Source organism: Vulpes vulpes, chromosome 3 (assembly GCF_048418805.1).
Source record: "Vulpes vulpes isolate BD-2025 chromosome 3, VulVul3, whole genome shotgun sequence".
Classification (NCBI taxonomy): Eukaryota; Metazoa; Chordata; class Mammalia; order Carnivora; family Canidae; genus Vulpes; species Vulpes vulpes.
The window spans coordinates 132,411,244-132,436,769 of record NC_132782.1 but is presented as its reverse complement, the minus strand read 5'-3'; the positions used below and the strand labels follow the sequence as shown (position 1 = coordinate 132,436,769).

General features: G+C 38.8%; 1 pseudogene; it reads left to right on the top strand.

Annotated features, from left to right (window-relative positions):
- Positions 1-160: 160 nt before the first annotated feature.
- Positions 161-25,526, top strand: LOC112918323 (peptidyl-prolyl cis-trans isomerase G pseudogene; annotated as a pseudogene).

Genomic DNA, 25,526 nt, shown 5'->3' with positions numbered 1-25,526 from the left:
AAGTTACATTGGCAAGATGTGGCAGTAGCTCTTTTGAGTTGTCAGAAGACAGGAACAACTTTGCTGGGACTTCTTCTAATTCTAATCCCAGACCCTGGGCAGGGTGGCCCAAAGGGGAACCCTTGGGAGTCTTTGTTGACCGCTCCTGATTTGCATCAGCATGGTGGGGGAGCAGGTAAAGTGTGAAGAGGAGCTTGTGTATCTCTTCCAGTCAGAATACAGTTCAACTAGGGTTGCCCTCAGAGCTGAGCCCAAGACACAGCAGGTCCTTACCCAGTGCCTGCTCTTTCCCTGTGGAGATATGCCTAGTTCTTCTCTGCCTCCTTCCGACAAACAGCAGCAGTTCAATCTTGTGCTTCCTGAGAAGTAAGTTGGACATAGTGAGCATCATGCCACCTGACTGTTCCTCAACTGTAACGCCCGAGAATTAACTTCTATCCTATTTGAATGTGTGAAGCGCTCACTGCCCCACCCCTCAGCAGTATTTCACAAACTCTTGTTGGTCATATGCAAGGCAAAGGACATTTTCACCTTATAGACAGACCATATGATCTCTTTGAAAGTCAACATGATATAGGGGAATAAACATGGACTTTAAAGTAAGACAAAGTTAGGTCCAAACCTAACTGCAAAGTTAGGTCTAAACTGTTAACTGCATATTCATCAGCAAATTCTTCTACCTACATAAATAAAATAGGGTTAGTAACACCTACCTAGGAGGCACCTGGCTAGCTCAGTCGGTAGAGCATGCAACTCTTAATCTCAGGGTCTTGAGTTCAAGCCCCATGTTGAGCATGAAGCCTACGTAAAATTAAAAAATAGAAAAATAAAATAAAAAAATAAATAATGCCTCCCCAACCAAGGCTATTACAGAGGTTTAGCAAGTTTTTGTATATAAAATGTCTGCAATAGCTACTAGACACTCAATATGTAGTAATTAAAACAATTGAAAATTTGATTTTGCCTATTCTGTTAGCTTTATTTTTTAAAGATTTTTTTAAGATTTATTTTTTTATTTGAGAGAAAGAGAGAGAGAGCACACACACTGTGAGGAGGGGCAGAGGGAGAAGGAGAGAGAGAATCTTAAGCAGACTCCCCACTGAGCATGGAGCATGACACGGGGCTTGATCTCATTACCCTGAGACCATGACCTGAGACTAAACCAAGAGTCAGACACTTAATGGACTGTGGCACCCAGGTGCCCCTATTCTGTTAAATTTATATCCATTTGTTATTTCATATATTTTATTTTTTTAATTATTTATTTTAAAAAAGATTTTATTTATTTATTCATGAGAGACACAGAAAGAGAGAGAGAGAGAGGCAGAGACACAGGCAGAGGGAGAAGCAGGCTCCCTTCAAGGAGCCCAATGTGGGACTTGATCCAGCATCCCAGGATCACACCCTGGGCCAAAGGCAGATGCTCAACTGCTGAGCCACCCAGGTGTCCCCATTTCATATATTTTAAAGCCCCTAAATATAAAATGCTCCCGTGCCTACTTCCCTGGGTTATTTTCTTAAAGGAATAGCATGACAAGATACTTTAAACAGTAAAAGGATGTTGTTGTTGTTGTTGTTGTTTTTTCTGGGAGAACATGTATACGTACCTAGAGCACATAGACACACACAGCGCATGCACACACAGATGCAGAGGCAGATAGATGACTTTCCAAAGTACTTCAAGCTTTGGGTTGTCATCATAATTAAGAAGGAAACATGTTCAGTGTGAGAAAACACACTGAAGCAGTTAATGCACAATGCATCATGGGAGATGTATTCTTCCCTGATCTTTAAAAAATGTTTTGAAGAGCCCAGCAGAAGGAGGGTATAGGCCTAGCTTCCTGCTGGTCGGGATGACCAAATTTTGTGTTTACGTTAGATGAAAATTTAAAAACCAGAACCCAGAAATCACTTGCTCTGATCCAACTATGTGGTAGTTGCTAATGAACATATAATGGTGATTAGTTTCATTCTGCCCTGGAATGTCTCACAGGAGTACTATTGGCAGAGCTACAATCAATAACTTAAAAAGACTGCATCTTTAGAAAGAATACCTAGCCACAAAAGGTTTTTTTTTTTTTTTCCTCCTCTCCTAGCTATAGCAACCAGAGAAGAAAAAGAAATAAAAGGCATTTACATTGTTAGGAACAAGTAAAACTGTCACTATTTGCAGATGACATGATACTTTATAGAGAAAACCCTAAAGACTCCACCAAAAAAGTATTAGAACTAATAAGCGAATTTGGAAAAATTGCAGGACACAAAATATACAGAAATTGGTTTTGTGTTTCTATACACTAATAACAAGCTGGCAGAAAGAGAAATTAACAATCTCATTACATGCAACCCAATTGCATTAAAAAAAAAAGATATCTAGGAATAAATTTAACCTAGGAAGTGGAAAAGTTGTACTCTGAAAACTCTGACACCAATGAGAGAAATTGAAGATGACGCAAATAAATGGAAAGATATGTTATGTTCAAGAACTTGAGAAATTAATATTGTTAAAATGTCCTTGCCATCCATTGCTTCCTCTGTTCAGACTCGATGTAATCCCTATCAAAATACCAATAGCATCTTCACAGAACTAGAATAAATAATCCTAAAATTTGCATGGAACCACAAAAGACTTCAAACAGCCAAAGCAATCTTGAGAGAGAAGAACAAAGCTAGAGGTATCACAATTCGAGATTTCAAGATACCCTACAAAGCTGTAGTAATCAAAACAGTGTGGTACTGGCACAAAAAGAGACACACAAATCAATGGAATGGAATAGAGAGCCCAGAAAGAAACCCATGTTTATATGGTCAATGATTTTACAACAAAGGAGGCAAGAGTATACAAGGGGGGGGGAGGGGATATTTCTTCAATAAATGGTGCTGGAAAAACTGGACAGCTGCACGTAAAAGAATGAAACGTAGGCCAGTTTCTTACACCACACACAAAAATAGACTCAAAATGGATCAAAGACTTGAATATAAGACCTCTCCCTTGCTCTTCTGCAGGCTACTCTCCACACGGCTGCCAGGAAGGCCCAAGACGGGCCACTGCGCCCCTTGGCTCAAAGCCCTCCAGTGACTCCCACCGCAAGTAGAGTAAAGCCAACTCCTTGCAAAGTCCTGCCAGAATGAACTGGTCTGCTTCCCAGCGCCCCACTCCGACCTCCTCTCTTGCTTCCCACCCCACGCACCCCCTCCAGCCCTGACTCTGCCCTCTTCCTCTGGGCGCCAGCAGGGAGCTGCCATCTCACACTTTTCACTTGGCCTTTCCTTCCTCTGTCCAGACCTTCTCAAAGAGGCTCTGCCCTGGCTAGCCCAGCTCAGTTCCACCCGGACTCCTGCTCTTCTTCCCTGCTTTATCTTGTTCTTTTTCTCACAGCCTCACATTTTAATCTTTCACATACAGGAGCTCTGGTTTTATTTTATCCTGTTCATTGTGTGTCTCCTCCCACTTCTCTTCTGTTCACTCCTGAGTCCCCATTGCCCCGACCAGTACCTGGTGTACAGTTGTTTAATAAGTAAGTGAATACCGCAGGCTCTGGGAGTGGGTCCTTGGGAGCGCAGAAGAGCCAGGTGGAACAGGAATGCCACATCGTGGATCTGGCTTTGGAGGAAGAGAAGACACCGGGAAAGTAAAAGGCAAAACAAACTTCTTGAAGCCATCAGGATGGCACACAGCCAGGCCTCCTGCAGCCACTCCGAAATATTACTGAATTAACGAACACACTTTCTTCAAATTGGAGAAATCTGAAAATGGATAGAGGCAAAACCAGTCAGAGTTGCTGATTTCAGAATCCTCCCATAACCCCAAGTTACCCAGAAGCCTGCCCCTGGATATCCCCTTGCTAGGTCACCTTTTCCTTATCATTTAAATGAAAACACCTGAGTAAATCCCTGGGACCTGCATCCTCTGAGTTGGGTCTCACTGACTTCCAAGGGCCTGCCAACTCTCCACCTGACATATGTCAAGATCCAACTTGGGCTGCTCTCATCCCTCGTCCTATGGAGACCACAACCCTATAAGCCCTGATAATATAGAGTAGTGTATACAGCAGGCTCATCCTAAGATTAGAGATTATGCAATAATAAGGCTCATTAAACAATTTGAAAATTGGTGATCCTTGTTCGTAAGAGTTCCTTGGCTCTCCACTGCCCAGGATTTCTCACCGGCCCACTTTTCTTCTCAGGCCACACAGACACAGGCAGGATGAGGCTGGTCCATAGCTATAGCTCTCCTTTTTGGGTCTGGCAGAGACTTCCCTAGAGTGTCTTCACCTGCAATGTCAGGGACATTGGGACTAGATCTCAGAAAGCTGTTTTCCACTTCAAATAAGCATGTGTGATTTGAATTTGAGGAACATGGTTTGGGGTTATCTCAACTAAATGTTTTATGAATACAATTTCTGGCTCGTACTTACAAAACTGCTTCCTTCTCCCCCGTGTGTGGTGGGAAATTAAGAACAATTTAAACGGGTCTCACCTTCCCCAATTGCTAACAATTCAGACCACAGGCCCCACACACACCCCGTGTTAATCAGCCACTGTGGATTTAGGGGAAGAAATAAGAGAATAGGCATGGGGTGGGGGCACTCTAGCTGTGTGTATTTTGTAGGCAATGGGGTGTGGGAAGGAATTAAGGCAACAAGAAAATCTGCCTTACACGTCATTTCGGTCACACTCTTTTTTAGGAATCAAGTTGCAAATCACCACTTACCCCTGCGAGCAAGCAGGCTTTGCCTAAACAGAATTAGCCAGCCTCCCAGGCTGCCTCTGGGGAATCATCAGCCCATGAGTGGCACAGGGTGTTAAGTGCCGCTGGCTGATTGCAAATCAACAGCACCTCTTCTACTTTGGATTCCCTATGTCAGTGGTTCTCAGAGTGTGGTCCTCAGAGCAGCAACACCAGCATCAGCTTTACCTGAGAACTGATCAGATGTAAATTCTCAAGTCCGACCGCAGACCCACTGAATCAGAAACTCTGGGAGTGGGGCTCAGGAACATGTTTTAACAGGTCCTCTACTAGAGATGTTGATGGACGTTGAGTCTGAGGACGTCTGACCTGATGACACTCCTCCCCTGCCAGGTCTTCCTGAAGTTACTGTTGGGCATTCTGTATGGTTTATTTGCCAAGTCAGGCCTCTAAATCTGGTGAGATCTGCTCAGGCATTTCCATGTAACATAAAAACAATTAAAAAGAAATTTATTTATTTATTTTTTATTTTATTTTATTTTTTTTTTAAGAAATTTAATTTTATTTACATAGATGCACAGAGAAGGCTGGATGATGTTGCTTTATTTATTTTAAAAGATTTTATTTATTTATTCATAGAGACACAGAGAGAGGGGCAGAGACATAGGCAGAGGGAGAAGCAGGCTCTATGCAGGGAGCCCAATGTGGGACTCAATCCTGGGACCATGGGATCACACCCTGAGCCGAAGGCAGATGCTCCACTGCTGAGCCACCCAGGCGTCCCTGGATGGTGCTGCTTTAAATCACGAGGCATTGCCATGGCCTGGATATCCGTGTCTTCAGGGGTGAGGTGCTGGAGAGGTCAGCCGTCCCCTAGACAGCAGCCCAGACACATGTAGGTAAAGAAGGCCCCTGAACAGTCCACTGAGCTGTCACAAAGCCCTGGGGTCCTCTCAGCACTGACTCACTTTTCCACATACTCTGTGGAAGCCTGACAGCTGTGCCTTTGGGCCCCAAAAGTCTGTGCTGGATTCTGCACTAATAGCCCTTCATTTTACAACAACCCTATAGTGGGTATTTCTTTTTCATTTTATGAACAGGAAACAGAGGAAATGAATTGTTCAAGGTCACACAGGTAGTGAGCAGGGGAGCTGGAATTCACTCCTGAACCTGGACTCCCAAACCCCTGCTCTCCCCTGCAAAGCCCCGCCTTCTCTCCTGAGAAGTGATGAGTGGGATTTACAGGTAAGCTCCTGGGGAGCGGGCGAGGGAGCAGAAACACTAAGGCCGGGGAGGAGCCCAAGAAAGCCACCACCAGATTGCCTTGTGCAGCTCAGCAGCTAGGGGCGGTACCTCGCGGCAGTAATTCATTCACATAATGAAAAGGTTGGTATATATGTTCACTCAAGTCCAAAAGGTAGGGAGATAAGCAGTTATGTTTAGAAAGGCTGAAGTGCAATATGCTTGCACTGAATGGGTTAAAATAAAAACAGCGCTTACTTTGGAAGATTTATCTTTGCTTGCTGAAAACAACCAACCCAGTTATCTACGGCATTAGCTAGGTCAATGAAATATTACCGCGGCGCACTTTTGTTCAAATGCATGATGCACTTTTTTTTTTTGAAGAATGGTTTAGTTTTGAACTCTGGACAGGCGAAGGGTGCAGCCTTCCTGGTGTCTCACCTTATGAACTTGAACAATGATGCTGGCAGCCCAGAGCATTTCTCCTGTGGTTTGAACAGTCGGCAGCCTCCCAGGAATGCACTTTACACTAGAAAGCTTAACCAAAGCCAAGGTGTAAGCACTTTGTTATTACTATTATTGTTTAAATAAGCATCTTTGGCAAACTTACCAGTATTGTCTTCTTGGGAAAAAAAATGATGTAATTCTTTTTCTCCGGTAGTGGGAATAACATGAAAATAATGCCTTAGGATACAGAGAATGACGCTATAGATAGGCAACACTCAAGCTGGCAACACTCAAACTGGCAATTAATTAGTACTCGGGCCTCCTGCCTGTTTCTCACATGTGTATCAGCTCTGCCCTTGCAAGAAGGGGGTAGTGGCATTCACACGAAACACTGGAGAAGTCAAAGCATTCCTATTCTGAGGATGGAAGAAACATTAATTATTCCTTTGAATCCTATTGGGTGAAGTGGTTTCTTTTTTCTTTCCTTCCCCAAATACAACAGGAGAATTATTTCCTAATAAAACTTCCACTAGGCCAGACAGTGTTGATGGAACATAATTTTTAATATGCAGTGGCCTGGAATCTGACAGATATTGGCAGAGTGGGTGCCCCTGTTTTAAAAAGCTGAATGTGGCTGACAGTAATATCACGGCTTCCTTATGTCTATTATAGTCAGTGCAAGGTTAGACAAATACATTCCCACCAGCACAAAATAGCAACCTTCCAAAATGTATGTCAGTGGTGTATTTACAGCCAAATCCAGAAGGAGCTTGTACTTCTTATGCTGTTCCCATTAATGAGACAAATGTCAGCATCCATAAGCTATTTTTTTGTTCCTGCTTATCAAATCTTTCAAAAAATTGATAACTAGTCTTTATAGATTGTGAAAGTCAGATATAACTCTGAATGTATTACTTTACTGGACCCCTTGGGGTAAACTTATCACCTGGAAACCATTTTACATGGACGATTTGACTTTCATGTGGCGTGTCATAATGCACCCTAGATGGAAATCTAAAATAAAATATCTGGACTACAACCTTCCTCTTGGTGGAATTTATGATTCCCTCAGTACAATAATTTTGAAAATTGTATCCCTTAAGCTACAAGACTTGATATATTATTAACTGCTTGAATTGAAGAAGCTTTCCAATAGGCTTACGTGCTATCTAGAGGCACGGATTAATTTCTATGGAACTACAAGCTTATCTCAAACTGTTTTTCAGCAGTCTAAACTGCCAGCTTCATCTTCTTCCTAGGACAGAACAGAGTGTCCATTTCATCCCTGGCATCTCCAGGATGCACTGCTTTTAGCAGAGCTCCTCCAGAAGATGAGGACTGTGGATCCACTAGAGAATTGGTTGTGTTCAGTCGATCATACCCCAGGGAGACTGACATCCACTTTGGGCTCTTATCTTTCTATATCTTGTGGCATTTTCGGGTCTTCATTCTAGTCTGGCCAAACTAAACTGGTGAGCAGAGAATGATGGCAGGAGGGAATCTGGAGGGCATTGTTTTCATGAATTTAGAGAACAACTTTTCTACTTTAAGGGGTTTGTATTGCTGGAGGGAAACTGTTCAACTGTCTTCTGCTTGCTTTCACTGCTCCTCTTCTCTCATCACTGATGCTGGGCCTTGAAAATCAGCAATGGCTCCTAGAACCACTAGACTGTCCAAGGGCAGAGAGGGCCAGGAATTTCTGCAGAGCTCATTCTAATAAGACTCATATTCCCTTCAGCCATGCCAAAGTTGAGTTGGGAATGCATTTAATTATATGTTTTACTGTCAACTCTGTATATTGTAAAAATATTACTAATTGTCCTGATATAAGGACAGCTTCCATAAACACTATTTCTAGGGACATCAAAGTGCAGGGCTTTGGAACACATTGCCATAGAAACCATGTGGCCTATGGCCATGGGTACTAAGAAAACATGGAAATGTTCAGGATTCATCACTCCTCAAGAAGACTTGTAATTTCCTGAAATTTTACAGCTCATATGTGAAACAGATGGAGGTTTTCCTCAATTTGACAACAATCCTAAAACCTTATATGACATTACCCATAGCAAGTTGCAGAAATTAACTAAACTTCTAAAAACTATCATTAATATAAAGTACATTTTTATTGCCCATATTAGAGAATAGACTGAAGAGGTAGTCAATTGTAGGGGAAAGTGTTGAGGTGTGTAGCCAGCAAACTGATCCAAGTGTTAGTTTTGTGTCTTTTGTGAGGTTTGTAATTTGTTGTGATTTTAAGTTTATAATTTTGTTGTGATTTTTTTCTCAACATAAAATAAATATTCACTTTATACCCAATTTTGTAGCAGTGATTTTTGCATTTTTTTAAAGAGGGACCACCAAATTGCATAAGCTTCATAAGACCGATTACCAGGACTAAGCTTTTTAGAATTTAGAGTCTTAAAAACTTTCCTAAAGCTAAAGCATCATATGTATCTCCACAGATCATTTTAAGAGAATATATTGAATACATTAGCTCAAGTTAGTGTAATAGAGTTCTCTGAAGGCTCTAAAGTTCTCTGCGAAACACAAATATTTATGCTACTTTCTAAATTTTCTTTTTTCCTTCCTAGCTATTTAATTACTTATTAGTTATCTCTAATCACCTCTTTAAAAAAGGGTGTATATATACCAAGGATTTTATTCAGCCAGCAAATGTTCATGTGTTGGGCTTAAAAATACATTGAGAGGGATGCCTGGGTGGCTCAGCGTTTGGGTGTCTGCCTTGGGCTCAGGGTGTGATCCTGGAGTCTCAGGATCCAGTTCCACATGGGGCTCCCTGCATGGAGCCTGCTTCTCCCTCTGCCTGCCTGTGTCTCTGCCACTCTCTCTGTCTCTCATGAATAAATAAATAAAATCTTTAAAAAAATACATTGAGAATTAGCTACCTGATTTATTTAATAAATAATTCAATGATCAAATACTGAATCAGTAGGAATCAAGTCTGTTACTTAAAGATACTATTTTTTTTATGAGAAGATTTTAAATTATCACTTAAGTTCTCATCATTTACAGGAAAATGTTCTCCTTGACAGAGCTGTGGGCTGGTTGGCAAGGTGAAGGTGGTATTATGTATTTCTATGGCCTTCCCAACAGCCAATGTACAACAAGCAGTTTCTAAACAAGCTCTGTGTTGCAGTTGGGAAAGGAGCCAACAAGCACCCTGATTGATGCAGGGCCAAAATTGGGGGCATATTTGAGAGAAATCCATCTACTTCCTCCAGGCAGCATGGGAAATGGGGGAGGGGGGGGCTTGCCTGGGAGCCGTGCAGATTATTCCAGGATGTACCTCTTGCCAGCTGTGAACTCCAAGCCACAGGCCATGGGGCCAGGAAACAACGGTGGGCACTTGGCAAATTTGTGGGACTTTTTGGGCTACAGTAATTTCTCCACTCATCTTTTCGCCAGGCTGTAAGAAAACTTCTTTGAATATAAAAACTGGAGCCTTCTTTGGCCCTTCAAAAAAAGGTTGACCCTAAAGCGGACAGACTAAATAGAGAATGCACCACACAGTCTCTTCCCTGGGAGACTCCTGGGCACACATTCCTCTTTGTTAGCAGTACAGAACACCCAAGTTTGCAGTTGGTAACTTTGGCTGTCACGGAGCCTCTGTATTTGTAGAGCATTTAGCTTATTGACCTAAATGTTCTCATCTTTAGGGGGGAAAAAGTAGTTTAATTAATTCACAATAAAAATCCTCCATTTCATAGAAGATAAAACTCATATAACCCAAACAGAATTGAATGTGTGATATGATGCAGTCATCAGCATGCAGCAGCCTTAAAAATTACAACATCTGACCTTAATATGTGTGAATCTATCAGGATTCCATTGTCGACACGTATATTTTTCAATATTCTTCTCTGAGCTGAAATCATGTCATTTATATGCAAATGACCACATCTTCAGCAGCTGCTGCTTCTCCGTTGAAGCCGAGGGACTTATTTGCACTTAATAAAGCCTCATAAATAGGTTTTGCCTCTAAAAGGGTGGGGGAGCAGGAAACCCATCGTAGCCTTTTACAGTTACAATCCTCTTTTTGTTTTGAAAGCTAGCGGCCACCCCTAACAGGATGGTTCTCAGTTGCCAAAGAAACACGGGATCCTCACCCAGCCCATTCTCCCCTTTCCCTCCTTAGAAAACAAGTGTTCCTGTCCTTCTTCCACTGAAGCTGGAGGCAATGTCCAATCTCCAGCAGGGGTTGTGATTTAATCTAGACTTCAGTGCAAGGAGAGCTGCCCTGTGAGCGGAACCTTCTGCCAGACAGTAAGAGCAGGTGCCCAGCTCTGGGAAGATGCCCCCCAGACCTCCTCAGGCTGTTCTGTCTGAGGGGAAGAGGCAGCAGGGAACTTTTGGGCAAGCAGAGAGAAATTTTTTCCCTTTATGAGTTACTCGTTTCCCTTTTAAAACATACTACATAGGGGCGGCTGGGTGGTTCAGTCAGTTAAGCGTGGGACTCAGTTCAGGTCTTGATTTCAGGGTCGTGAGTTCAAGCCCCACTTTGGAGTGCCCAGTGTGGAGCCTACTTTAAAAAAAAAACCCAAAAACAAAAAACACTCTACATGGAGAAGAGGCAACACTGGGGATTGTTTGTACAATCTGATGGTCCAGTCAAACTGCATTAAGAGAACATTAAACACACCTTCATCCATGTGAGTGGTACACAGCATCTCTCCTTTGCCCCCTCACTCCCATCTTTCTAGCTGGCCATTCTTTTTCAACAGAAATTGGATGACAAGGAAGATTGTATGAATCTACCCATTTTCTATTAATGCTCCTATAAAACCACCCAGGCTTCTACTTTGGGGTCAACGGAAACAGTTCATTTACCACTTAAGACAATTTAAGACATATTTAAAACAAAAAGAAAGAAGAATATTATGGGATAATTGTCTCCTGCTGTTAGATGCTAAGACAAACCTGAGGCACTTATGAAAAATAAATAATGATGGGAAGCAGGGTCATTTATTTTTAAAGCACTGTGTTGCTGATTTGGTAATAATGACCTATTATCCTTGTCAGAGTAATAGACTGTTCCTGGAGCTTCATTTCTGGTGTGTGAGCAACTGGCATGGTAGAGATGATTATACTGTCTGATAAATGTGTATAATCATCAAAGACACTGGTTGACAATACTATCATTAAATTGTCACCAGCTTGGCAAAGAGACAAACATCCCTACCACATCAACCTATCAGAGATGTTTATAACTGCAATAATATCCAAGCATGATATTAACTCAGATAACTGAAATCATACACTCTCAACAACCAGCCACGAGGAATAACATGTGGTCAGGTAGGAGTTGGAAGGGAGATATCTTGCCCTTGAATCGGGAGTCCTGGGCTCCCCTCCCAAAGAATCAGTACCTTTCATTTTAAAAATAGAGATAATATCTGTCTTCTCCAGCTCACAACAACACTATGAGTAGCAACATTTTAAAAGATACAAAATACAAAGTAATAATAATAGATTCCTTCTTTTTTGTACAAAGTTGCTCTTGATACATTTAAGATTTTATATTGGTTTACTTTAATAAATATGATAAAATACATTTCACATAATTAAATTATATAATAACATATAATAATATACATAATATTACCATCCTAACCTTTTTTTTTTTTTTGAGAGAGAGAGAGAGAGATAGAGTGGCGGGAGGGCAGGGGGCTAAGGAAGAGAGAATGTTAAGCAGGCTCCACGCCCAGAATAGAGCTCAATCTCACAACCCTGAGCTCATGACCTGAGCTGAAATCAAGAGTCAGGTGCTTAACCAACTGAGTCACCCAGGTGCCCACCCCTCCATATAAATCATTTTTAAGAGTACAATTCAGGGTCACCTGAGTGGTTCAGTCTGCTAAGTGACTTCAGCTCAGATCATGATCTCAGGGTCCTAGGAGCGAGCCCTATATCAGGCTCCCCGCTCAGTGGGGTCCACTTGTCCCTTTCCCTCTAACCCCTTCTCTTCCCTTTCCCACTTGTGTGCGTGCGCAGACACACACTCACACTCTCTCTCCCAAACAAATAGGTAAATAAAATATTTTTTTAAGAGTACAATTCAGTGTTAGGTATATTTATATTGCTGTGCAGCCATCACCACCATCCATCTCCGGAACTCTTTTCATCTTGCAAAGCTGAAACTTTCTACCTATTAGGTAATAACTCTCCATTCCCCTCTATCCCTCCAGACCCTGGAAATAATTATTCTACTTTTTGTGTCTATGCATTTGACTACTCTAGGTGCCTCATATGTGGAGTCACACAGTGTTTGTCCTTTTGTTAATGGTTTAATTCACCTAATATAATGTCCTCAATGTTCATCCACATTGAAGCATGTGTCAGAATTTCCTTCCTTTTTAAGGCAAATAATATTCCATTGTATGCATATATTACAGTTTTAGTCCATTCATCCACTGGTAGATACCTGGGTTGCTTCTATTTTTTGGCTATTTTAAGTAATACAGCTATGGACATGAATATACAAGTATCTCTTTGAAATTCTGCTTTAAATTCTTTTGGGTATATAGCAAGAAGTGCAATGTGGTAATTTTATTTTTTGAGGTATCTTAATACTGTTTTCCATAGTGGCTATACCATCTGATACCAAGGGTATGTAAGGATTCTAATTTCTCCACATTCTCATCAACATTTATTTTCTTTTGTTGTTGTTGTTGTTGTTGTTGTTGTTGTTGTTATAGTTGTCAACCTCATGGGTGTAAGGTGGCATACTGGTTTACTTTTAATACAATGACATATAAGAATAATTATTTATAATATTATGAAAGTTTTCACATTTGGAATGACTTTTTTTTTTTAAACAAAGATTAGATACTAATTTGCCAAGTGTATTTACAACTACAATAGAGAGTGATTTGGGAGCTTCTTTGGGACCTGAATTACATATTTTTTAATGCAAACTTGCAAACTCGCCCCCCAAATTACTTATATGTTTAGTTATATATATTATAACTCATACATATGGTGATACCTAAGAAGGTTTATATAAATTATGTATTTATTTTATAATGTGTGTGTGTGTATTCCATCCAAATACAGTGGAATGCCTTCAATAAAGTTCTGTCAAATAGTTATCTTCTCTGTTCCAATATTTCCAGGAATAGAAGCAAACCATATGGTTGTCTTATACTGAGCTTGTTTTGGAATAAAACTTTTTTCATATATTTTTAAATATTTTATTTATTTGAGAGAGCAGGAGCAGGGGAAGGGGCAGAGGGAGAAGCAGACTCCCTACACAGCAGGGAGCCCAACTTGGGGCTCGATCCCAGCACCCTGGGATCATGACCTGAGCCAAAGGCAAATGCTTAACCAACTGAACCACCCAGGTTCCCCAAACCTTTATATATATATTTTTTAATATTTTATTTTTAAGTAATCTCTACATCCAATGTGGGGCTTGAACTCACAACCCCAAGATTAAGAGTTGCATGCTCTACCGACTGAGCCAGCCAGGTGCCCCTTGAATAAAACCTTTAAAAAAATAATACAAGCTGCTTAGACATGTACCCTATACATTGCTTACAGAGTTTGATATTAGACTAAAGTAAAAGACTAGAATTTTGTGGATAAATTCCATATTGTTCTATATTTAGTCTGTTGTTTGGGCCATATGAGAAACTTTTGAATTGTAGCATTCTTTGACTAATCAGCATCCTGCAGATGTTAGCATAAAAGTCATTAGTGAAACTGTTGAACAATTTAGGACTGAGGGACCAACCTCTAAGTTATTCTTCCTGGAAACCCTCCTCTGGAGTTATAAAATTTCTTAAGTAACACTGTTATTATTCAACAAGTTAAAAATCTTCCTACCTGGAACAGCCAATGCACAGTTCTTTCATAAGGGTGTCATGAGATTCTTGGTGAGGCTGAAATCCCAATACTCTTTGTCTATAAAACTCCCTTGATTTCTAGTATATATATACCCCTTTAGAAGAAAGAAAAGGCATTTAGGTTGGCATGAATTTACCAAACCTATGCTATTCCTAGAGATCACTATTTACTTTGGAAACTGGTAAAAGTGTCTTTAATATCATTAATTGTAGGTTTATTGACTACCTATTCACAGTATTTATTCTTCATTCACAATTTCTTAAAGATTTCTGGTGTCAGTTCAACTATATAGTCTATAAAAATAATAATGATAAAACGAAAGCTATTGTGCATCAAGTATTTATTATGTGCCAGGTACTGGTTAAAATGCTTTATGTTGAATTGTTCACCTGCCCTATGAGGTAGACTATTATCTCAATTTTACAGGGGAAGAAACTGAAATTCACAGCAGTTAAGCAACTTGCCAGGAGAATAAAGTAGATGCTATGTGTATCTGATGCCAAAGCCTAGTTTCTCAAACTATCGTCTTACCTTCCCTTGGGATGCAGTGGTTCAGATGTGGAATCATGTACAATCTGGCCTTCCAATTCTTTTTTTTTTTTTTAAGATTTTATTTATTTATTCTTGAGAGAGAGAGAGACAGGCAGAGAGACACAGGCAGAGGGAGAAGCAGGCTCCATGCAGGGAGCCCGATGTGGGACTCGATCCCGGGACTCCAGGATCACACCCTGGGCCAAAGGCAGGGTTAAACTGCTGAGCCACCCGGGCTGCCCTCCAATTCTTTTTACTAACATTTGTTCCATCCTTTTCAGTCAGTCTTCATTGTCTCACTCAGAAAAAAAAAAAAGTGGTAAAATAAGAGTGGAGAAGTTATTTTCCTCACTGCTAATATATGCTAACTTAGCATCATTATTTTCGAGCTGGGGTTTTTCCCTTCTCAGAACTCCTCCTGCTCTAAATTTTTAATTTTCTTTAGCATTTTTACCTCTTTCTGGATGTTAGACTTCCTCTAAGACTTGAGTTACTCCAAGAACTTGGGTATGTGTCATCCTGTTCACTGTTCACCCATGCTCATCAGAATGCATGCTACCTCACTGGATTCCTCCAGCTTTTCTTGCTCACTGGGACCATTGCAATGGTCAGAATCAAAATGTGCACTTATTCATTTTCATTGTTTTCCTTTCTTTTAATGGATTCACTATCATGTCATCAGTTAACAGGCCTTTTTATTGGCTCAATAATAACTGTGCACTTTAGAGAAAGCCAAACTTGCATCGTACAACCTGCCCATTCTCTGATTGCTTTTGGCAATAGGCTTTGCTTGGTATGTGACAGATACATTTCCTCTGGCAAACTCTCCCTGAATTCTCAAGAATTTGCTGGGGTGGCACACTCAGAACATCAAGAAAATAATAAATCTGCCATGACTTTGTCATACAGAAACCTTCCCAAGTGATAGCCAGGGAAGTTCTGATGTGGAGAAGGGATGTGGAATAGCAGTTAACAGCTCAAATTTGGAGTAAACCTGCTATAGGTGAGAGTGGGGATGGTGCCATTTCTTCAGCCAGGTAAGATTTTGATCAGCTGCTCAAAACTCCTTCCCATTCTACCCTATTAGCCCAAGGGCATATCCAGGCCAGTGACTCCCAGTGAAGACACTTACCACTTTCTAAAGGCTTTGTGAACATTTTCCTCATCCTCCAAGTGGTTTATCCTTGCTTAATTTTCAGTATGAGAAAAGAGGTAAAGATGATTGAAAGACATTGTTTATAGTTGAAAATATCTTTTTAGAAAATATCTTTGGGGTTTAAAACTCTAGGAGGGGGGAATTAACTCATGAAAGGACTGATTTTTTCCCACACTTAGAAACCCTCACTAACACTCCATCTCTCTAAAGGTCTCAGAATAAATAGCAAAGTGAGCTTGTAATGAATAGAAGACAAAGCAAGAGCTTCTGCTGTGGTGCTTCCCTGGTTTATGTCACAGCTCTGTTTTAGATTATAGATACAGTTTGGGAAAGTTATTTCAATCCAGCTAAAATGACATCAGTGTAGCTCTGTGCCATGAGCCCAAAGGTGGCACATTAGTTTCTCTCGCTGCTTTAACAAATTACCAAAACTCTGTGGCTTAAAAAACCCCACAAATTTATTACTTATACTTCTAGAGATCAGAAGCCCCAAAATCAGTATCACTGGGCTAAAATCAAGGTTGCTTGATTTTATTTTTAAAGATTTTATTCATTTATTTATGAGAGACACACAGAGAGAGGCAGAGACATAGAGAAAGAAGCAGTCTCCATGTAGGGAACCTGATGGGGGACTCAATCCCAGGACTCCCGGATCACGCCCTGAACTGAATGAAGGTAGACGCTCAACCGCTGAGTCACCCAAGCGTCCCAAGGTAGCTTGATTTTAAAATCCAAGGCTACATCTCTTCTGGAGGCTCTAGGGGAGAATCTATTTCCTTTTCTGGAACCTGCCTACATTCCTTGACTTGTGACCTTTTTCTCCACCATTGAAGCTAGCAGTGTAGCATCTTCATATGTATCTCCCTTTCTCTTTGTCTCTCTGGCCTTTACTTCCATCCCTATATCTCCTTCTCTGACTCTTGCTTCTTTCATTTATAGGAACACCTGTGCGTACACTGGGCCCACCTGGATGATCTAGGATACTCTCCCCATCTCAAGATCCTTAACTTCATATGTGCAAAGTCTCTTTTGCCATGTAATTTGACATATTCACAAATATAGGAGATTAAAACATGAATATCTTTGGGGGCCTTATTCTGCCTACCACAGGTGTGTATTATGCATTCTTTTCTCAGTCATAGGGCCCAGATATTATCAGTCCCAGTTTATATTTGGCAGTCAGTACTTCAAATAGAACAAGTTGGCATTCAAAGAAGCTGAAGTTAATCAAATAAAAAGCAGGTATCAGCATGCACTTTATCACATCACCAAGAGAATCAAAACAGTATGATAGTAAATTTGACTTCTTGTCATGTTGAATTCTTTCAGTGCTACGTTATCAGAAAGAGGCAGTATTGTTATAATGTAATTTATATAGTGCCTTCCCCTGAGTGATGAACAGAATATTCCTCAGGATCCTCAGAGAATTAGTCTATCTCTTTTTATCCCAGCTCAGTCACTCCAGCAATATAATACGCAGCAATATTATATCTGTGTGCAAGAAATAAATAAAACTCACTAAATTTAAGGATGTTCACTTTAAGAAATTCCTTTTGGAATTCCTTTTCCCCCCCTTTCATTTGAAAATGTTCTTTGGGTAGTATAGAGCCATTGACCCACATTAGATTAATTAGGTCAATTAGCCTTTATATAGTAATTGCCATTCAGATGGCTTTGAATAATTCCCTTTTAATAAAGATGTGCCTTGAAAAGAGATTATAACTTAAATTCCTGCCACATAGTAGCATTAAAAAAAACATGAATTTATTCTTTCTTTGATATGTCTTTGGGTATAACAATATTGGGTACAAAAAGCTTAAGGACTTTACCTTGATGAGTTGATTATTTACATTCATACATTGTTAAAAGCCACATGTGTAGTTTCCATTTGGAAAGGCTGTTGGTAACCCTGAATGCTGAGCTAATTCAAAGCAACCCTCTCTTCTTCCAAACTGTCAATATTAATTTCCTCATTTTCAAACTCATATTGGCCCTAGCACCTAATCTTGGACTCTTTACCAGCGATCCAGACTACCTGAAATATTTTGCCTTCTGCTTCTCTCCTTCAACATCATCCCCATATCTTATCTTACTATGACAATAGCTACCACTTAATGAGTATTTTCTAGGTACCAAAGATTTCACATTCATTATTGCTAATTGCTACTTTGAGTTAACTAACAAATATTTGTTGAAATATTTGCTCTAGATACTAGAGTCCAGTGGATATCCTTATCTCTGTGTAATACTTAGGAAATAGAGATAGAGAAGTTTAGTGACTACCCTAAGGCCCTCCAGCAAATGAGTTTGGACAAAGCGCAGAGTCAGCCTGGCTCCACAGCCCAGCTCTGTCCACCCCACTGGCTGGAATTGTTGTCTGATTTGGAGGCCATGTTTGAAAACTAATTCAACTGTTATCAATGAGGTCAGAACATTAAAAAATTAGTAAGAGGCACTTTGGGAATGAGGTTGAAAAATAGACAACTCACAACTAGTTAGAACACAGATCCCACTATCAGTAATTAAAAGCTTTAATTTTTTCAACTTCAAGATTCTGATGCCTGTAGAAGTGCAAAAAAGTTGACGTACTACTTAAGAGAATTCATGTGAATGGAGTGAGGGGTAGTTCTAGTTGCATCCTTTCTGTTTTCTCTTGCTGTAGTTCACTCAGTCCCTGATGTATAGGTCAGATCAAGGCTGCTGTGTAGTGCTAAATAGTCTGCTGTGTAATGACATTAATAGGGCTTGTAGACTTTGACCTCCCACTGAACAGAAAGGACTCTGTGAGTAAATTAATTCTATTAATGAGATCTGGACATTTAGATGGTCTGGAATATGGAGATAATTTTGTTCGTTTGTTAGTTTTCTGTTTTAAAAAGATTTATTTGTTCATTTGAGAGAGGGAAAGAGAGAGACTGTGGAGTGGCAGAGGAAGAGGGAGAGAGAAACTCCAAGCTGACTCTGCTGAAGGCAGAGCCCTATGTGGGGCTTGATCCCATGACCCTCTCAGATTGTGACCTGAGACAAAACCAAGAGTTACAGGCCTAACTGACTGCACTATCCAGGCACCCCTGGGGTCTCTTATACAAGTGTTTTAAATTTAAAACCTTGTGAAAATCAGAAACTTTCATATTAGTAATGTAAAAATGGCATTTCTGGAAGACAGTTTGACAATTTGTTTCAATAATTTAAATGTGCATTTCTAGTCAAAAGCAAATAGATAAAGATACATGTATAAGAATGTTAATTGTAACATTAGTCATTAAAAAAACTGAAAAAAACCTAAATATACATCAATAGGGTAGTCATTAAATATGTTGTGCAGATCTATGCACATACTGATTTATATCAATCAATGATTATTAATGATTAATATCAATCCATTTATATTGTACTGTTCAATGAAAATAAAATTAAAAATCAGATTATAACCCCACTCTAAAATGCATGTGTGCATGTGTGTGTATGTTATCTGGATGGCTACACTCTAAAATACACACTATGGTTATTACCAAGTAGTAGGATTGAGGGGGATTTTAAAATCTTTGTACTTCTGTATTACCTGAAAATTCTTCTTTTGCTATCTTTTAACCCTATTTCCTACTTAGATCACTGAAACCACCCCCACTGACAACTATGTTAATGCATTTGATGTAAATCTTCTAGTTTGTTTGTAGTCTTACAAAATTTAACTTTACTTAGATGGTATCACATTCTGTGTCTTACATTTCCCACTTCATACTGTGTTTTAGATCTATGTTGCTACATGTACAAGTTTGCTGCATGTAACTGTTGAATTACTTTAATAATATAGCTATTGTAAATAAGCATGTGCTTTCATAATCAGAAAAAAATCTAGTAAAACTCTTTTTATGAAGAAAGAAAACAATCTTTCTTCTAACATAAGAGCATGAAGCTATAAATTGCTTTACATAATTTTGCCACAGAAATATTCCAAAGGAGAAATACTTTTTAAACTGGTGATTCTATTTTACTAAACACTTCTTTATAAAAGCGCTTGGACACATGGATCTCTTTTCTATAAATGTAGAAAATTTGAAGAGAAAAGAGAATCTTTCTTTGAAGTCTCTGAAATGCTTAACTTATTTTAGGAGGCAAAAAATTATTTTGCAACTGAAAAGTAGTGAAATGAACTTATTACAGTGTGTTCTCACTATATATTAAAAATGAAATTAAAATCATTTAAAATAAAAGAAATATGACATTGTAATGCAAACAGAAATTGAGGAAAATCCCAAAAGGATAGGAAATAGTTGGTTGATGGACAGCACAGGAAAATGAAAAGACAATCAGAAGAAGTAATAAAGCCTATTGGGAAAAACCTGAAATTTATATATTGAAAGTTCATAATTTTTAACATAAAAATCTAATAATAACTGCTAATCCCTTTTCTTTCTTTAAACTTTAATTTAAGGATAAAAATAGAACTTCAAGGCTAACTTTATTCAGTCATTTTTTTTTTATAAGATAGATATCAAATACTCTCAGTAAAGGTTTGTGTTTAACTTTCAAACTTTTCTTCAAAACAATATATTCCTAGATGAGAGATGTGAAAAGAAACCACATATAACTGTAATATTATGGGGAAAAAATAGCAAGAATGAGAGTCATATTCCAAGCAGATATGACTGGAGTATTGTGATCTCAGAAAAGGTCACAAAACACTGTTTCTTCTCTTTCTTATTTAGGCTAGTTTTCACTGATAGCAGCAGAGAAGCTTTATAACCCAGCATGGACAGACAAACCCAAGTTGCCCTTAAGAGGATTCTCTTAAAGCAGGGCGTTGTTTTTTCCCTCTTTCTTTCTCTCTCTCTCTCTCTCTCTTTCCAAAATATTGGATTTCAGAATGAAGTCATCAATCTAGGGAAAATAATAGCATTTAGGGGAGGCAGGTCAGAAAAGTAGATTAAAGTATAAAAGCTTAAGTGTGGAAACTAAAAAACAAAATAGTGACCTGAAGCTGCAAAGCCAAATGGGAAGAATTGATGTCTACTCACGTTGATAGGTGACCTGCACAGGGGAAAGGCCTCACCCAATGATCAGATGCTCTATGGAAACAAGTCATAGTAGACTTGCTTCTCTGGAAACTACAGTTAAACTGGAGACAGAGACTGGAGGATGGGTCTTGGCTAACAGCCCTCTTGAATTTGCCTGAAATTGTCCAACAAAAAATCTCTACAGATTAGGGGGAAACCTGGATTTTGATGATTTGATGTAACCTTAAAGATGCCGTATTTTAGTATTTCATTCTAGACAGAATGGCATAATGATTATGTAAAGGGTTCTCAAATCACATAAAGTTCAAGCTTTGCAACGTTTGGCAATTTATTTAGCTTCCTTGTGTAAAAATATATATACATAGTGAGAGTATTTACCTCAGAGGACTATTGAAAGGATTAAATATGCCATCCATAGGGCTTAGAGCAAGGTCCAGCATACAGTACAAATTCAGTAATATTAGCTAGTACTAGTAGTAGATAGAATTTTTTTAAGGCAGTGTGTTTACAATCTGCACATTTACCTGACAACTGAGATTCAGATCGGAGTTTCTTTTCTTTCTTTTTAAGATTTTTATTTATTTATTATTTTATATATAGAGAGAGGGAGTGTGTGAGCCAGAGGCAGGGCAGAGGGAAAGAATCTCCAGCAGACTCCCCACTGAGCATGGAGCCTGACCAGGGGCTCTATCTCAGGACCCTGAGATCACGACCACAGCAGAAATTAAGAGTTGGAGGCCTGACTGAGCCACCCATGTGTCCCATGACATAATTTATAAACTTGATTACTGGTTTCCACACACTGGCAGTCACTCATGTGAAATACATGCTTAAAATTTGTACAATTGGTGGTGCCTGGGTGGCTCAGTCGGTTAGGCAGATCTGAGTTTCTATACCAGCTGAGATTAGTATGTTGTAAGGTTTTTGATAGATCATATTGAATCTGAAGACGTTAGTTCTTACTAATAATATTAGGAAATTAGACTTCTTTAGACTTTAGAAAAAATCTAAAAGAAAGCTGAGCCCACGTCTTTTCTCAGGTACCCAGCATCTGAGCTCTTTTCTTTTCCTCTGACCTCTCTCCGTTTCCCCAAGTCTAGCGAATCTTCAGTCTTGAGGACAGGAAAAACAGGTTTTAATCCATAAGATATTTTTCCAATTCTTTTGTCTCAAGTCTGGATCTTAGATTTGAGATGTTAAAAATCAAGGATTTGAAAACCCTTCCCTGAGGAACATCTACTTTATAGTCTAGCTGTTTCAATGAAGGAGGCAACAGGAAAAAAAGAAAAACAAAACAAAATAAAAACAACCAACAACAGGGGTTAACACCTCAAAAATACATCAAAGTAGGGAGAAATGTATGTTTTATCATTTCCATCTGAAACTATATTTTAAATACTTTAACTTTCCATAATGAACAAGTCTTCCAACTAAAATACTTTTCTTTAGTTAGAAACATGGGTTACTTTGTACTGTTGATAAGTGCTTGATTTTATAATTTCCTTTCAGCCCAAATTGTAAATATTAATTAGATATATGCATGTAAATGATCATAACTCAAATTTACCAGATGCAAATGACTCATTTCTTTAGTCCCTTAATCCCTTTGTTTTCTCCTTCCAGAATCTGTCAATCTGTTCCCTCCATGACCTTTTGCTACTCTCCAAATTTACCCCAACCTCTAACTTCACTCTTTTAATAATTCACTGTCCAAAAGAATGTATAGCTTTCCTTTTCATAAATTTGACTATGTCTGCATGTTACCTCCTTAAGAAGTCCAGACACTATGAATCTTAGGTAGAGTCTAGAAAATGTTGTGGATGATATAATTTGATAGTGATATTAATTTTTAAAAAACCTTGGGGCTCTGGGGTGGCTCAGTCAGTTAAACATCCAATTCTTGATTTCAGCTCAGGTCTTGATCTCAGGATCATGAGTTCAATTCTGCATTGTTCTCTACACTGGACATGGAGCCTACTTTAAACAACAATAACAACAACAACCAGGAAAAAACCTTGATAACTTAAAAGACCTATATTTTTGTTGCATTTTGATCATTGTTACCTGGATGATCCATGGGTCCCTTGAAACATGACCTGCTCATGTTCATCTTTCTCAGACTAGCTCATGATATAAGAGGTAGTATAAAACAGCTGTTCAGTCACAATATTCAATAAAAGAATAGTAAGATATCTGGTCATTTTCACATAGTAATGCATGTATAGTAAGACCATTCTAATACTATATTACATATGTAGGCAATATTTCAAAACTGTAAGTATAGCAACAGCTATGGCTAAAATTGTGCTTAGAATTGAACTATTTTGGTTTATAGCTAGAAAAGAATTTCTTAATACATTTAAGAAAGAAGAGAGAAGTACGTTTTACATTTATTATGAAAGATAAAAAGTTTACAAAAATGAGCATAAGCTATAACCCTTAATATTAAGAATTAAAGTAGGAAAAGTATGGTGCCAATCTGGGTTCAGTTCAGGACTAGCTGAGAAACAATGGGCAAGTAATTTAGTATTTTGGTGGGCTCTTTTCTAGTCCTGTAAGTTGAAATTTTGAACTAGAATCTAAATTTTGAACTAGAATTTTGAACTAGTAATCTAAAAAATCTACAATTTTTTTATTGTACCATTCAATTATTTCTCTTATTTAAAAATGTATCAGATAACAATGGAAAGAAAAATTAATTTTAAAGTAAAATAAAACTTTTGTAGTGATTTAGTCAGTAAATATGACTGTAGTAGTGGGCTTCATTGCCTTTTCTGGGCAGCTATAGACTTGAAGTGTTTTAAAGGACAGTACCCCAAGAAAAAAAGAGTGTACCTACCAGTGCAGAAGTGAAAGGATTGGATCAGTTGTCCTTGATTGAATCAACTTGTTCTTGATTGTTCTCTATTTAAAGATTGAAGTATTGGAGCCATTGGAACAAAGATTCAGCATCCTCAATGTTTTGCGAGTTTGTTTGTTTTGACATTGCCATTTTTAATCAACCTGCTGGAAGAGCTGTCTTTGAATTTTTTCTGATGTTCTCCCAAACACAGATAACTTTTATTGTCTTTTACAGGTGAAAAGGGGTCAGGGAAAGTAACTCAGAAGCCATTATATTATAAGAGTTTTCAGTTTTGCAGCATTGTCAAAGATTTTATGGTTCAGATGGTGACTTCAGTGAAGAAATTGAAGAAGGGGAATCTATTAACAGAAAATATTTTAAAGATGAGAGTTTCTCTGTTAAGCACAACAGAGAATCTCTCTTATCAGTGACAAGGGGAAGGATACAAAAGGTTCATAGTTCTTCATAACCAGAAAACCAACTTCTCATTTAGATGGGTATCATGCTGTTTTTGGGCAAGTAAACAAAACAAATATTCTAAACAAGTTAGATAGTTGTGGAGAGCTAATTCCCAAACTAAGAAAGAAAAGGCATAAATGCTCTCCCTCCTCCTCATCCAGTGACTCACACAGCTCAAGAGATTCTCAGTCCTATTCTGATTCTGCAAGTGCTTCTCAAGAGAAATTTTAAAAAGAAACGTAGGAAAAAGTACCCCCCCCAACCCACACACACATACACACACCCTAGAAAGAAAAACACATCTAGTGAAAGTGAGGCTGAGGGACGCATGGGTGGCTCAGTGGTTGAGCGTCTGCCTTTGACTCAGGTCATGATCCTGGGGTCCTGGGATTATGTCCTGCATCAGGCTCCCTGCATGGAGCCTGCCTTTGCCTATGTCTCCGCCTCTCTCTCTGTGTCTCTCATGAATAAATAAATAAAATCTTAAAAAAGAAAAGCGTGGCTGAAAAAAATCTTAAAGCATAACACTAGAGTACTGTCCATCCAGAAGAATTCCCTTCTATACCTGAAGATAGATTCCTAATTAGAAAAAGTGTTCCCAAAGCTGATGACAAAGAAAGGAAACACACATACACACACAGATAACTAACTTCCAGCCTGCTTCATATCAGAGGAGACTTTCAGTTACTAGGTCTAGCAAAGAAATTAAAGGAATAGGATCAAGGATTATCGAACTCCCCCCAGATCCAGATCAAGGGATCATTTCAGATGTAATGAAACTGCTTCACATTGGAGGCATGAGATTCAGAAAGCCCAAAGAATGAGGGTATCCAGTGGTGAAAGATGAATCAAAGGAGCTTAAGATTGAGTTACACAAAAGAAACTGAAACAAAAGAAAATCAAAGAAATCCAGCTAGAGTAAAGGAGAAAAACAGAACCGATCATAGGCATATGTCCAAGAGTCCAAACAGAAAAAATGAAGAGGAAAAGAAAGCTAAAGATCATAAACCTAACAGCAAAGAGAGAGACATTAGAAGAAATTCAGAAAAAAAGATGATAAATATAATAAAAACAAAGCATACAATATATAATAATACAAAGCATAATGGAAATAAAAGAAAATAGGGATCAAGGAGTAAAGAAAGAGAACATAAGAATGCTAAAGAAAAAGTTTGAGTCTAAAGGAAAAGATCAAGAAAGGGGCAAAATTAAAGAGAAGTTTAATAAAAATCAAAGAGCAATGAACATGATAATAAAAGTAAGGAAAAGTAA